This window comes from Petromyzon marinus, chromosome 23 (assembly GCF_048934315.1).
Source record: "Petromyzon marinus isolate PM22_M1 ecotype Great Lakes invasive population chromosome 23, UKy_Petmar_22M1.pri1.0, whole genome shotgun sequence".
Lineage (NCBI taxonomy): Eukaryota > Metazoa > Chordata > Hyperoartia > Petromyzontiformes > Petromyzontidae > Petromyzon > Petromyzon marinus.
This window is the reverse complement of record NC_133689.1, coordinates 23,654,150-23,675,082: the sequence shown is the minus strand read 5'-3', so window position 1 is coordinate 23,675,082 and position 20,933 is coordinate 23,654,150.

Below are 20,933 nucleotides of genomic sequence, written 5' to 3'. Positions count from 1 at the left end.
CTCACTCCTACACCATCTACGCTCACTTTTACAACATCCACGCTCACCCCTACACCATCCACCCTCACGCCTACAACATCCACGCTCACCCCTACAACATCCACGTTCACCCCTACAACGTCTACGCTCACGGCTACACTGTCCACGCTCACCTTTACAATGTCCACGCTCACTCCTACACCATCCACGCTCACACCTACACCATCCACGCTCACCCCTACACCATCCACGCTCACTCCTACACCATCCACGCTCACCCCTACACTGTCCACGCTCACCCCTACCACATCCACGCTCACCCCCACCACATCCACTCTCACCCCTACACCATCCACGCTCACCACTACACCATCCATGCTTTCACCTATACCATCCACACTCACCTCTACACCGTCCATGCTCACTCATACAACATCCACTCTCACCCCTACACCATCCACGCTCACCCCTACAACATTCACGCTCACTCCTGCAACATCCACGCTCACCCCTGCAACATCAACGCTCACCCCGCCAACATCCACACTCACCCCAACACCATCCACGCCCACCCCAACCCCATTCACTCTCACCCCTACAACATCCACGCTCACTCCTACACCATCCATGCTCACCTTTACAACCTCCACGCTCACCCCTACACCATCCACGCTCACCCCTACAATAGCCACGCTCACCCCTACACCATCCACGCTCACCTCTACAACATCCACACTCACCCCTACACCATACACCCTCACCCTGACAACATCCACGCTCACCCCTACAGCATCCACCATCACCCCAACACCATCCACGCTCACCGCTACAACATGCACCCTCACTCCTACACCATCTACGCTCACTTCTATAACATCCACGCTCACCCCTACACCATCCACCCTCACCCCGACAACATCCACGCTCACCCCTACAACATCCACGTTCACCCCTACAACGTCCACGCTCACCGCTACACCGTCCACGCTCACCTTTATAATGTCCACGCTCACTCCTACACCATCCACGCTCACCCCTACACCATCCACGCTCACCCCTACACCATCCGCGCTCAACACTACACCATCCACGCTTTCCCCTATACCATCCACACATCTACACCATCCATGCTCACTCATACAACATCCACTCTCACCCCTACACCATCCACGCTCACTCCTGCAATATCCACGCTCACCCCTACACCATCCACGCTCACCTCTCCAACATCCACTCTCACCCCGACACCATCCACTCTCACCCCAACACCATCCACGCCACACCCAACCCCATCCACTCTCACCCCTGCAACATCCACGCTCACTCCTACACCATCCACGCTCACCTTTACAACCTCCACGCTCACCTTTACAACCTCCACGCTCACCCCCTACACCATCTACGCTCACTCCTGCAACATCCACACTCACCCCTACAACATCCACGCTCACCCCTACACCATCCACGCTCACCCCTACACCATCCACGCTCACCCCTACACCATCGACGCTCACCCCTACACCATCCACGCTCACCCCTACAATAGCCACGCTCACCCCTACACCATGCACGCTCACCTCTACAACATCCACACTCACCCCTACACCATCCACCCTCACCCCGACAACATCCCCGCTCACCCCTACAACATCCACCCTCACCCCAACACCATCCACGCTCACCGCTACAACATCCACCCTCACTCCTACACCATCTACGCTCACTTCTACAACATCCACGCTCACCCCTACACCATCCACCCTCACGCCTACAACATCCACGCTCACCCCTACAACATCCACGTTCACCCCTATAACGTCCACGCTCACCGCTACACTGTCCACGCTCACCTTTACAATGTCCACGCTCACTCCTACACCATCCACGCTCACACCTACACCATCCACGCTCACCCCTACACCATCCACGCTCACTCCTACACCATCCACGCTCACCCCTACACTGTCCACGCTCACCCCTACCACATCCACGCTCACCCCCACCACATCCACTCTCACCCCTACACCATCCACGCTCACCACTACACCATCCATGCTTTCACCTATACCATCCACACTCACCTCTACACCGTCCATGCTCACTCATACAACATCCACTCTCACCCCAACACCATCCACGCTCACCTTTACAACATCCACTCTCACCCCTACACCATCCACGCTCACCCCTACAACATTCACGCTCACTCCTGCAACATCCACGCGCACCCCTGCAACATCAACGCTCACCTCGCCAACATCTACACTCACCCCAACACCATCCACGCCCACCCCAACCCCATTCACTCTCACTCCTACAACATCCACGCTCACTCCTACACCATCCATGCTCACCTTTAGAACCTCCACGCTCACCCCCTACACCATCTACGCTCACTCCTACACCATCCATGCTCACCTTTACAACCTCCACGCTCACCCCCTACACCATCTACGCTCACTCCTACATCATCCACGCTCACTCCTCCAACATCCACGCTCACCCTTACACCATCCACACTCACCCCTTCAACATCCACGCTCTCATACAAAATCCACGCTCACTCCTGCAACATCCACGCTCACCCCTACCACATCCACGCTCACCCTCCCCACATCCACTCTCACCCCTACACCATCCACGCTCACCCCTACAACATTCACGCTCACTCCTTCAACATCCACGCTCACCCCTGCAACATCAACGCTCACCCCGCCAACATCCACACTCACCCCAACACCATCCACGCCCACCCCAACCCCATTCACTCTCACCCCTACAACATCCACGCTCACTCCTACACCATCCATGCTCACCTTTACAACCTCCACGCTCACCCCTACACCATCCACGCTCACCCCTACAATAGCCACGCTCACCCCTACACCATCCACGCTCACCTCTACAACATCCACACTCACCCCTACACCATACACCCTCACCCTGACAACATACACGCTCACCCCTACAACATCCAGCATCACCCCAACACCATCCACGCTCACCGCTACAACATGCACCCTCACGCCTACACCATCTACGCTCACTTCTACAACATCCACGCTCACCCCTACACCATCCACCCTCACCCCGACAACATCCACGCTCACCCCTACAACATCCACGTTCACCCCTACAACGTCCACGCTCACCGCTACACCGTCCACGCTCACCTTTATAATGTCCACGCTCACTCCTACACCATCCACGCTCACCCCTACACCATCCACGCTCACCCCTACACCATCCGCGCTCACCACTACACCATCCACGCTTTCCCCTATACCATCCACACATCTACACCATCCATGCTGACTCATACAACATCCACTCTCACCCCTACACCATCCACGCTCACCTTTACAACATCCACTCTCACCCCTACACCATCCACGCTCACTCCTGCAATATCCACGCTCACCCCTACACCATCCACGCTCACCTCTCCAACATCCATACTCACCCCGACACCATCCACTCTCACCCCGACACTATCCACTCTCACCCCGACACCATCCACTCTCACCCCAACACCATCCACGCCACACCCAACCCCATCCACTCTCACCCCTGCAACATCCACGCTCACTCCTACACCATCCACGCTCACCTTTACAACCTCCACGCTCACCTATACAACCTCCACGCTCACCCCCTACACCATCTACGCTCACTCCTGCAACATCCACGCTTACCCCTACAACATCCACGCTCACCCCTACACCATCCACGCTAACCCCTACACCATCCACGCTCACCCCTACACCATCGACGCTCACCCCTACACCATCCACGCTCACCCCTACAATAGCCACGCTCACCCCTACACCATGCACGCTCACCTCTACAACATCCACACTCACCCCTACACCATCCACCCTCACCCCGACAACATCCACGCTCACCCCTTCAACATCCACCCTCACCCCAACACCATCCACGCTCACCGCTACAACATCCACCCTCACTCCTACACCATCTACGCTCACTTCTACAACATCCACGCTCACCCCTACACCATCCACCCTCACGCCTACAACATCCACGCTCACCCCTACAACATCCACGTTCTTCCCTACAACGTCCACGCTCACCGCTACACTGTCCACGCTCACCTTTACAATGTCCACGCTCACTCCTACACCATCCACGCTCACACCTACACCATCCACGCTCACCCCTACACCATCCACGCTCACTCCTACACCATCCACGCTCACCCCTACACTGTCCACGCTCACCCCTACCACATCCACGCTCACCCCCACCACATCCACTCTCACCCCTACACCATCCACGCTCACCACTACACCATCCATGCTTTCACCTATACCATCCACACTCACCTCTACACCGTCCATGCTCACTCATACAACATCCACTCTCACCCCAACACCATCCACGCTCACCTTTACAACATCCACTCTCACCCCTACACCATCCACGCTCACCCCTACAACATTCACGCTCACTCCTGCAACATCCATGCGCACCCCTGCAACATCAACGCTCACCTCGCCAACATCTACACTCACCCCAACACCATCCACGCCCACCCCAACCCCATTCACTCTCACTCCTACAACATCCACGCTCACTCCTACACCATCCATGCTCACCTTTAGAACCTCCACGCTCACCCCCTACACCATCTACGCTCACTCCTACACCATCCATGCTCACCTTTACAACCTCCACGCTCACCCCCTACACCATCTACGCTCACTCCTACATCATCCACGCTCACTCCTCCAACATCCACGCTCACCCTTACACCATCCACACTCACCCCTTCAACATCCACGCTCTCATACAAAATCCACGCTCACTCCTGCAACATCCACGCTCACCCCTACCACATCCACGCTCACCCTCACCACATCCACTCTCACCCCTACACCATCCACGCTCACCCCTACAACATTCACGCTCACTCCTGCAACATCCACGCTCACCCCTGCAACATCAACGCTCACCCCGCCAACATCCACACTCACCCCAACACCATCCACGCCCACCCCAACCCCATTCACTCTCACCCCTACAACATCCACGCTCACTCCTACACCATCCATGCTCACCTTTACAACCTCCACGCTCACCCCTACACCATCCACGCTCACCCCTACAATAGCCACGCTCACCCCTACACCATCCACGCTCACCTCTACAACATCCACACTCACCCCTACACCATACACCCTCACCCTGACAACATCCACGCTCACCCCTACAACATCCAGCATCACCCCAACACCATCCACGCTCACCGCTACAACATGCACCCTCACTCCTACACCATCTACGCTCACTTCTACAACATCCACGCTCACCCCTACACATCCACCCTCACCCCGACAACATCCACGCTCACCCCTACAACATCCACGTTCACCCCTACAACTTCCACGCTCACCGCTACACCGTCCACGCTCACCTTTATAATGTCCACGCTCACTCCTACACCATCCACGCTCACCCCTACACCATCCACGCTCACCCCTACACCATCCGCGCTCACCACTACACCATCCACGCTTTCCCCTATACCATCCACACATCTACACCATCCATGCTCACTCATACAATATCGACTCTCACCCCTACACCATCCACGCTCACCTTTACAACATCCACTCTCACCCCTACACCATCCACGCTCACTCCTGCAATATCCACGCTCACCCCTACACCATCCACGCTCACCTCTCCAACATCCATACTCACCCCGACACCATCCACTCTCACCCCGACACTATCCACTCTCACCCTGACACCATCCACTCTCACCCCAACACCATCCACGCCACACCCAACCCCATCCACTCTCACCCCTGCAACATCCACGCTCACTCCTACACCATCCACGCTCACCTTTACAACCTCCACCCTCACCTTTACAACCTCCACGCTCACCCCCTACACCATCTACGCTCACTCCTGCAACATCCACGCTCACCCCTACAACATCCACGCTCACCCCTACACCATCCACGCTCACCCCTACACCATCCACGCTCACCCCTACACCATCCACGCTCACCCCTACAATAGCCACGCTCACCCCTACACCATGCACGCTCACCTCTACAACATCCACACTCACCCCTACACGATCCACCCTCACCCCGACAACATCCACGCTCACCCCTACAACATCCACCCTCACCACAACACCATCCACGCTCACCGCTACAACATCCACCCTCACTCCTACACCATCTACGCTCACTTCTACAACATCCACGCTCACCCCTACACCATCGACCCTCACGCCTACAACATCCACGCTCACCCCTACAACATCCACGTTCACCCCTACAACGTCTACGCTCACGGCTACACTGTCCACGCTCACCTTTACAATGTCCACGCTCACTCCTACACCATCTACGCTCACTCCTACACCATCCATGCTCACCTTTACAACCTCCACGCTCACCCCCTACACCATCTACGCTCACTCCTACATCATCCACGCTCACTCCTCCAACATCCACGCTCACCCTTACACCATCCACACTCACCCCTTCAACATCCACGCTCTCATACAAAATCCACGCTCACTCCTGCAACATCCACGCTCACCCCTACCACATCCACGCTCACCCTCACCACATCCACTCTCACCCCTACACCATCCACGCTCACCCCTACAACATTCACGCTCACTCCTGCAACATCCACGCTCACCCCTGCAACATCAACGCTCACCCCGCCAACATCCACACTCACCCCAACACCATCCACGCCCACCCCAACCCCATTCACTCTCACCCCTACAACATCCACGCTCACTCCTACACCATCCATGCTCACCTTTACAACCTCCACGCTCACCCCTACACCATCCACGCTCACCCCTACAATAGCCACGCTCACCCCTACACCATCCACGCTCACCTCTACAACATCCACACTCACCCCTACACCATACACCCTCACCCTGACAACATCCACGCTCACCCCTACAACATCCACCATCACCCCAACACCATCCACGCTCACCGCTACAACATGCACCCTCACTCCTACACCATCTACGCTCACTTCTACAACATCCACGCTCACCCCTACACCATCCACCCTCACCCCGACAACATCCACGCTCACCCCTACAACATCCACGTTCACCCCTACAACGTCCACGCTCACCGCTACACCGTCCACGCTCACCTTTATAATGTCCACGCTCACTCCTACACCATCCACGCTCACCCCTACACCATCCACGCTCACCCCTACACCATCTGCGCTCACCACTACACCATCCACGCTTTCCCCTATACCATCCACACATCTACACCATCCATGCTCACTCATACAACATCGACTCTCACCCCTACACCATCCACGCTCACCTTTACAACATCCACTCTCACCCCTACACCATCCACGCTCACTCCTGCAATATCCACGCTCACCCCTACACCATCCACGCTCACCTCTCCAACATCCATACTCACCCCGACACCATCCACTCTCACCCCGACACTATCCACTCTCACCCTGACACCATCCACTCTCACCCCAACACCATCCACGCCACACCCAACCCCATCCACTCTCACCCCTGCAACATCCACGCTCACTCCTACACCATCCACGCTCACCTTTACAACCTCCACCCTCACCTTTACAACCTCCACGCTCACCCCCTACACCATCTACGCTCACTCCTGCAACATCCACGCTCACCCCTACAACATCCACGCTCACCCCTACACCATCCACGCTCACCCCTACACCATCCACGCTCACCCCTACACCATCCACGCTCACCCCTACAATAGCCACGCTCACCCCTACACCATGCACGCTCACCTCTACAACATCCACACTCACCCCTACACGATCCACCCTCACCCCGACAACATCCACGCTCACCCCTACAACATCCACCCTCACCACAACACCATCCACGCTCACCGCTACAACATCCACCCTCACTCCTACACCATCTACGCTCACTTCTACAACATCCACGCTCACCCCTACACCATCCACCCTCACGCCTACAACATCCACGCTCACCCCTACAACATCCACGTTCACCCCTACAACGTCTACGCTCACGGCTACACTGTCCACGCTCACCTTTACAATGTCCACGCTCACTCCTACACCATCTACGCTCACTCCTACACCATCCATGCTCACCTTTACAACCTCCACGCTCACCCCCTACACCATCTACGCTCACTCCTACATCATCCACGCTCACTCCTCCAACATCCACGCTCACCCTTACACCATCCACACTCACCCCTTCAACATCCACGCTCTCATACAAAATCCACGCTCACTCCTGCAACATCCACGCTCACCCCTACCACATCCACGCTCACCCTCACCACATCCACTCTCACCCCTACACCATCCACGCTCACCCCTACAACATTCACGCTCACTCCTGCAACATCCACGCTCACCCCTGCAACATCAACGCTCACCCCGCCAACATCCACACTCACCCCAACACCATCCACGCCCACCCCAACCCCATTCACTCTCACCCCTACAACATCCACGCTCACTCCTACACCATCCATGCTCACCTTTACAACCTCCACGCTCACCCCTACACCATCCACGCTCACCCCTACAATAGCCACGCTCACCCCTACACCATCCACGCTCACCTCTACAACATCCACACTCACCCCTACACCATACACCCTCACCCTGACAACATCCACGCTCACCCCTACAACATCCAGCATCACCCCAACACCATCCACGCTCACCGCTACAACATGCACCCTCACTCCTACACCATCTACGCTCACTTCTACAACATCCACGCTCACCCCTACACCATCCACCCTCACCCCGACAACATCCACGCTCACCCCTACAACATCCACGTTCACCCCTACAACGTCCACGCTCACCGCTACACCGTCCACGCTCACCTTTATAATGTCCACGCTCACTCCTACACCATCCACGCTCACCCCTACAACATCCACGCTCACCCCTACACCATCCACGCTCACCACTACACCATCCACGCTTTCCCCTATACCATCCACACATCTACACCATCCATGCTCACTCATACAACATCCACTCTCACCCCTACACCATCCACGCTCACCTTTACAACATCCACTCTCACCCCTACACCATCCACGCTCACTCCTGCAATATCCACGCTCACCCCTACACCATCCACGCTCACCTCTCCAACATCCATACTCACCCCGACACCATCCACTCTCACCCCGACACTATCCACTCTCACCCTGACACCATCCACTCTCACCCCAACACCATCCACGCCACACCCAACCCCATCCACTCTCACCCCTGCAACATCCACGCTCACTCCTACACCATCCACGCTCACCTTTACAACCTCCACCCTCACCTTTACAACCTCCACGCTCACCCCCTACACCATCTACGCTCACTCCTGCAACATCCACGCTCACCCCTACAACATCCACGCTCACCCCTACACCATCCACGCTCACCCCTACACCATCCACGCTCACCCCTACACCATCCACGCTCACCCCTACAATAGCCACGCTCACCCCTACACCATGCACGCTCACCTCTACAACATCCACACTCACCCCTACACCATCCACCCTCACCCCGACAACATCCACGCTCACCCCTACAACATCCACCCTCACCCCAACACCATCCACTCTCACCGCTACAACATCCACCCTCACTCCTACACCATCTACGCTCACTTCTACAACATCCACGCTCACCCCTACACCATCCACCCTCACGCCTACAACATCCACGCTCACCCCTACAACATCCACGTTCACCCCTACAACGTCTACGCTCACGGCTACACTGTCCACGCTCACCTTTACAATGTCCACGCTCACTCCTACACCATCCACGCTCACACCTACATCATCCACGCTCACCCCTACACCATCCACGCTCACTCCTACACCATCCACGCTCACCCCTACACTGTCCACGCTCACCCCTACCACATCCACGCTCACCCCCACCACATCCACTCTCACCCCTACACCATCCACGCTCACCACTACACCATCCATGCTTTCACCTATACCATCCACACTCACCTCTACACCGTCCATGCTCACTCATACAACATCCACTCTCACCCCAACACCATCCACGCTCACCGCTACAACATCCACCCTCACTCCTACACCATCTACGCTCACTTCTACAACATCCACGCTCACCCCTACACCATCCACCCTCACGCCTACAACATCCACGCTCACCCCTACAACATCCACGTTCACCCCTACAACGTCTACGCTCACGGCTACACTGTCCACGCTCACCTTTACAATGTCCACGCTCACTCCTACACCATCTACGCTCACTCCTACACCATCCATGCTCACCTTTACAACCTCCACGCTCACCCCCTACACCATCTACGCTCACTCCTACATCATCCACGCTCACTCCTCCAACATCCACGCTCACCCTTACACCATCCACACTCACCCCTTCAACATCCACGCTCTCATACAAAATCCACGCTCACTCCTGCAACATCCACGCTCACCCCTACCACATCCACGCTCACCCTCACCACATCCACTCTCACCCCTACACCATCCACGCTCACCCCTACAACATTCACGCTCACTCCTGCAACATCCACGCTCACCCCTGCAACATCAACGCTCACCCCGCCAACATCCACACTCACCCCAACACCATCCACGCCCACCCCAACCCCATTCACTCTCACCCCTACAACATCCACGCTCACTCCTACACCATCCATGCTCACCTTTACAACCTCCACGCTCACCCCTACCCCATCCACGCTCACCCCTACAATAGCCACGCTCACCCCTACACCATCCACGCTCACCTCTACAACATCCACACTCACCCCTACACCATACACCCTCACCCTGACAACATCCACGCTCACCCCTACAACATCCACCATCACCCCAACACCATCCACGCTCACCGCTACAACATGCACCCTCACTCCTACACCATCTACGCTCACTTCTACAACATCCACGCTCACCCCTACACCATCCACCCTCACCCCGACAACATCCACGCTCACCCCTACAACATCCACGTTCACCCCTACAACGTCCACGCTCACCGCTACACCGTCCACGCTCACCTTTATAATGTCCACGCTCACTCCTACACCATCCACGCTCACCCCTACACCATCCACGCTCACCCCTACACCATCCGCGCTCACCACTACACCATCCACGCTTTCCCCTATACCATCCACACATCTACACCATCCATGCTCACTCATACAACATCGACTCTCACCCCTACACCATCCACGCTCACCTTTACAACATCCACTCTCACCCCTACACCATCCACGCTCACTCCTGCAATATCCACGCTCACCCCTACACCATCCACGCTCACCTCTCCAACATCCATACTCACCCCGACACCATCCACTCTCACCCCGACACTATCCACTCTCACCCTGACACCATCCACTCTCACCCCAACACCATCCACGCCACACCCAACCCCATCCACTCTCACCCCTGCAACATCCACGCTCACTCCTACACCATCCACGCTCACCTTTACAACCTCCACCCTCACCTTTACAACCTCCACGCTCACCCCCTACACCATCTACGCTCACTCCTGCAACATCCACGCTCACCCCTACAACATCCACGCTCACCCCTACACCATCCACGCTCACCCCTACACCATCCACGCTCACCCCTACACCATCCACGCTCACCCCTACAATAGCCACGCTCACCCCTACACCATGCACGCTCACCTCTACAACATCCACACTCACCCCTACACGATCCACCCTCACCCCGACAACATCCACGCTCACCCCTACAACATCCACCCTCACCACAACACCATCCACGCTCACCGCTACAACATCCACCCTCACTCCTACACCATCTACGCTCACTTCTACAACATCCACGCTCACCCCTACACCATCCACCCTCACGCCTACAACATCCACGCTCACCCCTACAACATCCACGTTCACCCCTACAACGTCTACGCTCACGGCTACACTGTCCACGCTCACCTTTACAATGTCCACGCTCACTCCTACACCATCTACGCTCACTCCTACACCATCCATGCTCACCTTTACAACCTCCACGCTCACCCCCTACACCATCTACGCTCACTCCTACATCATCCACGCTCACTCCTCCAACATCCACGCTCACCCTTACACCATCCACACTCACCCCTTCAACATCCACGCTCTCATACAAAATCCACGCTCACTCCTGCAACATCCACGCTCACCCCTACCACATCCACGCTCACCCTCACCACATCCACTCTCACCCCTACACCATCCACGCTCACCCCTACAACATTCACGCTCACTCCTGCAACATCCACGCTCACCCCTGCAACATCAACGCTCACCCCGCCAACATCCACACTCACCCCAACACCATCCACGCCCACCCCAACCCCATTCACTCTCACCCCTACAACATCCACGCTCACTCCTACACCATCCATGCTCACCTTTACAACCTCCACGCTCACCCCTACACCATCCACGCTCACCCCTACAATAGCCACGCTCACCCCTACACCATCCACGCTCACCTCTACAACATCCACACTCACCCCTACACCATACACCCTCACCCTGACAACATCCACGCTCACCCCTACAACATCCAGCATCACCCCAACACCATCCACGCTCACCGCTACAACATGCACCCTCACTCCTACACCATCTACGCTCACTTCTACAACATCCACGCTCACCCCTACACCATCCACCCTCACCCCGACAACATCCACGCTCACCCCTACAACATCCACGTTCACCCCTACAACGTCCACGCTCACCGCTACACCGTCCACGCTCACCTTTATAATGTCCACGCTCACTCCTACACCATCCACGCTCACCCCTACAACATCCACGCTCACCCCTACACCATCCACGCTCACCACTACACCATCCACGCTTTCCCCTATACCATCCACACATCTACACCATCCATGCTCACTCATACAACATCCACTCTCACCCCTACACCATCCACGCTCACCTTTACAACATCCACTCTCACCCCAACACCATCCACGCTCACCGCTACAACATGCACCCTCACTCCTACACCATCTACGCTCACTTCTACAACATCCACGCTCACCCCTACACCATCCACCCTCACCCCGACAACATCCACGCTCACCCCTACAACATCCACGTTCACCCCTACAACGTCCACGCTCACCGCTACACCGTCCACGCTCACCTTTATAATGTCCACGCTCACTCCTACACCATCCACGCTCACCCCTACAACATCCACGCTCACCCCTACACCATCCACGCTCACCACTACACCATCCACGCTTTCCCCTATACCATCCACACATCTACACCATCCATGCTCACTCATACAACATCCACTCTCACCCCTACACCATCCACGCTCACCTTTACAACATCCACTCTCACCCTACACCATCCACGCTCACTCCTGCAATATCCACGCTCACCCCTACACCATCCACGCTCACCTCTCCAACATCCATACTCACCCCGACACCATCCACTCTCACCCCGACACTATCCACTCTCACCCTGACACCATCCACTCTCACCCCAACACCATCCACGCCACACCCAACCCCATCCACTCTCACCCCTGCAACATCCACGCTCACTCCTACACCATCCACGCTCACCTTTACAACCTCCACCCTCACCTTTACAACCTCCACGCTCACCCCCTACACCATCTACGCTCACTCCTGCAACATCCACGCTCACCCCTACAACATCCACGCTCACCCCTACACCATCCACGCTCACCCCTACACCATCCACGCTCACCCCTACACCATCCACGCTCACCCCTACAATAGCCACGCTCACCCCTACACCATGCACGCTCACCTCTACAACATCCACACTCACCCCTACACCATCCACCCTCACCCCGACAACATCCCGGCTCACCCCTACAACATCCACCCTCACCCCAACACCATCCACTCTCACCGCTACAACATCCACCCTCACTCCTACACCATCTACGCTCACTTCTACAACATCCACGCTCACCCCTACACCATCCACCCTCACGCCTACAACATCCACGCTCACCCCTACAACATCCACGTTCACCCCTACAACGTCTACGCTCACGGCTACACTGTCCACGCTCACCTTTACAATGTCCACGCTCACTCCTACACCATCCACGCTCACACCTACATCATCCACGCTCACCCCTACACCATCCACGCTCACTCCTACACCATCCACGCTCACCCCTACACTGTCCACGCTCACCCCTACCACATCCACGCTCACCCCCACCACATCCACTCTCACCCCTACACCATCCACGCTCACCACTACACCATCCATGCTTTCACCTATACCATCCACACTCACCTCTACACCGTCCATGCTCACTCATACAACATCCACTCTCACCCCAACACCATCCACGCTCACCTTTACAACATCCACTCTCACCCCTACACCATCCACGCTTACCCCTACAACATTCACGCTCACTCCTGCAACATCCACGCGCACCCCTGCAACATCAACACTCAATACTCGCCAACATCTACACTCACCCCAACACCATCCACGCCCACCCCAACCCCATTCACTCTCACTCCTACAACATCCACGCTCACTCCTACACCATCCATGCTCACCTTTAGAACCTCCACGCTCACCCCCTACACCATCTACGCTCACTCCTACACCATCCATTCTCACCTTTACAACCTCCACGCTCACCCCCTACACCATCTACGCTCACTCCTACATCATCCACGCTCACTCCTCCAACATCCACGCTCACCCTTACACCATCCACACTCACCCCTTCAACATCCACGCTCTCATACAAAATCCACGCTCACTCCTGCAACATCCACGCTCACCCCTACCACATCCACGCTCACCCCCACCACATCCACTCTCACCGCTACACCATCCACGCTCACCTTTACAACATCCACTCTCACCCCTACACCATCCACGCTCACCCCTACAACATCCACGCTCACTCCTGCAACATCCACGCTCACCCCTGCAACATCAACGCTCACCTCGCCAACATCCACACTCACCCGAACACCATCCACGCCCACCCCAACACCATCCACGCCCACCCCAACCCCATTTACTCTCACCCCTACAACATCCACGCTCACTCCTACACAATCCATGCTCACCTTTACAACCTCCACGCTCACCCCCTACACCATCTACGCTCACTCCTACATCATCCATGCTCACCTTTACACCATCCACGCTCACCCCTACATCATCCACGCTCACCCCTACCACATCCACGCTCACCCCCACCACATCCACTTTCACCCCTACACCATCCACGCTCACCACTACACCATCCATGCTTTCCCCTATACCATCCACACTCACCTCTACACCGTGCATGCTCACTCATACAACATCCACTCTCTCCGCTACACCATCCACACTCGCCTTTACAACATCCACTCTCACCCCTACACCATCCACGCTCACCCCTACAACATTCACGCTCACTCCTGCAACATCCACGCTCACCCCTGCAACATCAACGCTCACCCCGCCAACATCCACACTCACCCCAACACCATCCACGCCCACCCCAACCCCATTCACTCTCACCCCTACAACATCCACGCTCACTCCTACACCATCCATGCTCACCTTTACAACCTCCACGCTCACCCCCTACACCATCTACGCTCACGCCTACATCATCCATGCTCACCTTTACAACGTCCATGCTCACCCCTACACCATCCACGCTCACCCCTACACCATCCACGTTTTCTCCTACAACACTCACGCTCACTCCTGCAACATCCACGCTCACCCCTACAACATCCACGCTCACCCCTACACCATCCACGCTCACCACTACACCATCCACGCTTTCCCCTATACCATCCACACATCTACACCATCCATGCTCACTCATACAACATCCACTCTCACCCCTACACCATCCACGCTCACCTTTACAACATCCACTCTCACCCCTACACCATCCACGCTCACTCCTGCAATATCCACGCTCACCCCTACACCATCCACGCTCACCTCTCCAACATCCATACTCACCCCGACACCATCCACTCTCACCCCGACACTATCCACTCTCACCCTGACACCATCCACTCTCACCCCAACACCATCCACGCCACACCCAACCCCATCCACTCTCACCCCTGCAACATCCACGCTCACTCCTACACCATCCACGCTCACCTTTACAACCTCCACCCTCACCTTTACAACCTCCACGCTCACCCCCTACACCATCTACGCTCACTCCTGCAACATCCACGCTCACCCCTACAACATCCACGCTCACCCCTACACCATCCACGCTCACCCCTACACCATCCACGCTCACCCCTACACCATCCACGCTCACCCCTACAATAGCCACGCTCACCCCTACACCATGCACGCTCACCTCTACAACATCCACACTCACCCCTACACCATCCACCCTCACCCCGACAACATCCACGTTCACCCCTACAACATCCACCCTCACCCCAACACCATCCACGCTCACCGCTACAACATCCACCCTCACTCCTACACCATCTACGCTCACTTCTACAACATCCACGCTCACCCCTACACCATCCACCCTCACGCCTACAACATCCACGCTCACCCCTACAACATCCACGTTCACCCCTACAACGTCTACGCTCACGGCTACACTGTCCACGCTCACCTTTACAATGTCCACGCTCACTCCTACACCATCCACGCTCACACCTACATCATCCACGCTCACCCCTACACCATCCACGCTCACTCCTACACCATCCACGCTCACCCCTACACTGTCCACGCTCACCCCTACCACATCCACGCTCACCCCCACCACATCCACTCTCACCCCTACACCATCCACGCTCACCACTACACCATCCATGCTTTCACCTATACCATCCACACTCACCTCTACACCGTCCATGCTCACTCATACAACATCCACTCTCACCCCAACACCATCCACGCTCACCTTTACAACATCCACTCTCACCCCTACACCATCCACGCTTACCCCTACAACATTCACGCTCACTCCTGCAACATCCACGCGCACCCCTGCAACATCAACACTCAATACTCGCCAACATCTACACTCACCCCAACACCATCCACGCCCACCCCAACCCCATTCACTCTCACTCCTACAACATCCACGCTCACTCCTACACCATCCATGCTCACCTTTAGAACCTCCACGCTCACCCCCTACACCATCTACGCTCACTCCTACACCATCCATTCTCACCTTTACAACCTCCACGCTCACCCCCTACACCATCTACGCTCACTCCTACATCATCCACGCTCACTCCTCCAACATCCACGCTCACCCTTACACCATCCACACTCACCCCTTCAACATCCACGCTCTCATACAAAATCCACGCTCACTCCTGCAACATCCACGCTCACCCCTACCACATCCACGCTCACCCCCACCACATCCACTCTCACCGCTACACCATCCACGCTCACCTTTACAACATCCACTCTCACCCCTACACCATCCACGCTCACCCCTACAACATCCACGCTCACTCCTGCAACATCCACGCTCACCCCTGCAACATCAACGCTCACCTCGCCAACATCCACACTCACCCGAACACCATCCACGTCCACCCCAACACCATCCACGCCCACCCCAACCCCATTCACTCTCACCCCTACAACATCCACGCTCACTCCTACACAATCCATGCTCACCTTTACAACCTCCACGCTCACCCCCTACACCATCTACGCTCACTCCTACATCATCCATGCTCACCTTTACACCATCCACGCTCACCCCTACATCATCCACGCTCACCCCTACCACATCCACGCTCACCCCCACCACATCCACTTTCACCCCTACACCATCCACGCTCACCACTACACCATCCATGCTTTCCCCTATACCATCCACACTCACCTCTACACCGTGCATGCTCACTCATACAACATCCACTCTCACCGCTACACCATCCACGCTCGCCTTTACAACATCCACTCTCACCCCTACACCATCCACGCTCACCCCTACAACATTCACGCTCACTCCTGCAACATCCACGCTCACCCCTGCAACATCAGCGCTCACCCCGCCAACATCCACACTCACCCCAACACCATCCACGCCCACCCCAACCCCATTCACTCTCACCCCTACAACATCCACGCTCACCCCTACCACATCCACGCTCACCCCCACCACATCCACTCTCACCCCTACACCATCCACGCTCACCACTACACCATCCATGCTTTCACCTATACCATCCACACTCACCTCTACACCGTCCATGCTCACTCATACAACATCCACTCTCACCCCAACACCATCCACGCTCACCTTTACAACATCCACTCTCACCCCTACACCATCCACGCTTACCCCTACAACATTCACGCTCACTCCTGCAACATCCACGCGCACCCCTGCAACATCAACACTCAATACTCGCCAACATCTACACTCACCCCAACACCATCCACGCCCACCCCAACCCCATTCACTCTCACTCCTACAACATCCACGCTCACTCCTACACCATCCATGCTCACCTTTAGAACCTCCACGCTCACCCCCTACACCATCTACGCTCACTCCTACACCATCCATTCTCACCTTTACAACCTCCACGCTCACCCCCTACACCATCTACGCTCACTCCTACATCATCCACGCTCACTCCTCCAACATCCACGCTCACCCTTACACCATCCACACTCACCCCTTCAACATCCACGCTCTCATACAAAATCCACGCTCACTCCTGCAACATCCACGCTCACCCCTACCACATCCACGCTCACCCCCACCACATCCACTCTCACCGCTACACCATCCACGCTCACCTTTACAACATCCACTCTCACCCCTACACCATCCACGCTCACCCCTACAACATCCACGCTCACTCCTGCAACATCCACGCTCACCCCTGCAACATCAACGCTCACCTCGCCAACATCCACACTCACCCGAACACCATCCACGCCCACCCCAACACCATCCACGCCCACCCCAACCCCATTTACTCTCACCCCTACAACATCCACGCTCACTCCTACACAATCCATGCTCACCTTTACAACCTCCACGCTCACCCCCTACACCATCTACGCTCACTCCTACATCATCCATGCTCACCTTTACACCATCCACGCTCACCCCTACATCATCCACGCTCACCCCTACCACATCCACGCTCACCCCCACCACATCCACTTTCACCCCTACACCATCCACGCTCACCACTACACCATCCATGCTTTCCCCTATACCATCCACACTCACCTCTACACCGTGCATGCTCACTCATACAACATCCACTCTCTCCGCTACACCATCCACACTCGCCTTTACAACATCCACTCTCACCCCTACACCATCCACGCTCACCCCTACAACATTCACGCTCACTCCTGCAACATCCACGCTCACCCCTGCAACATCAACGCTCACCCCGCCAACATCCACACTCACCCCAACACCATCCACGCCCACCCCAACCCCATTCACTCTCACCCCTACAACATCCACGCTCACTCCTACACCATCCATGCTCACCTTTACAACCTCCACGCTCACCCCCTACACCATCTACGCTCACGCCTACATCATCCATGCTCACCTTTACAACGTCCATGCTCACCCCTACACCATCCACGCTCACCCCTACACCATCCACGTTTTCTCCTACAACACTCACGCTCACTCCTGCAACATCCACGCTCACCCCTACAACATCCACGCTCACCCCTACACCATCCACGCTCACCACTACACCATCCACGCTTTCCCCTATACCATCCACACATCTACACCATCCATGCTCACTCATACAACATCCACTCTCACCCCTACACCATCCACGCTCACCTTTACAACATCCACTCTCACCCCTACACCATCCACGCTCACTCCTGCAATATCCACGCTCACCCCTACACCATCCACGCTCACCTCTCCAACATCCATACTCACCCCGACACCATCCACTCTCACCCCGACACTATCCACTCTCACCCTGACACCATCCACTCTCACCCCAACACCATCCACGCCACACCCAACCCCATCCACTCTCACCCCTGCAACATCCACGCTCACTCCTACACCATCCACGCTCACCTTTACAACCTCCACCCTCACCTTTACAACCTCCACGCTCACCCCCTACACCATCTACGCTCACTCCTGCAACATCCACGCTCACCCCTACAACATCCACGCTCACCCCTACACCATCCACGCTCACCCCTACACCATCCACGCTCACCCCTACACCATCCACGCTCACCCCTACAATAGCCACGCTCACCCCTACACCATGCACGCTCACCTCTACAACATCCACACTCACCCCTACACCATCCACCCTCACCCCGACAACATCCACGTTCACCCCTACAACATCCACCCTCACCCCAACACCATCCACGCTCACCGCTACAACATCCACCCTCACTCCTACACCATCTACGCTCACTTCTACAACATCCACGCTCACCCCTACACCATCCACCCTCACGCCTACAACATCCACGCTCACCCCTACAACATCCACGTTCACCCCTACAACGTCTACGCTCACGGCTACACTGTCCACGCTCACCTTTACAATGTCCACGCTCACTCCTACACCATCCACGCTCACACCTACATCATCCACGCTCACCCCTACACCATCCACGCTCACTCCTACACCATCCACGCTCACCCCTACACTGTCCACGCTCACCCCTACCACATCCACGCTCACCCCCACCACATCCACTCTCACCCCTACACCATCCACGCTCACCACTACACCATCCATGCTTTCACCTATACCATCCACACTCACCTCTACACCGTCCATGCTCACTCATACAACATCCACTCTCACCCCAACACCATCCACGC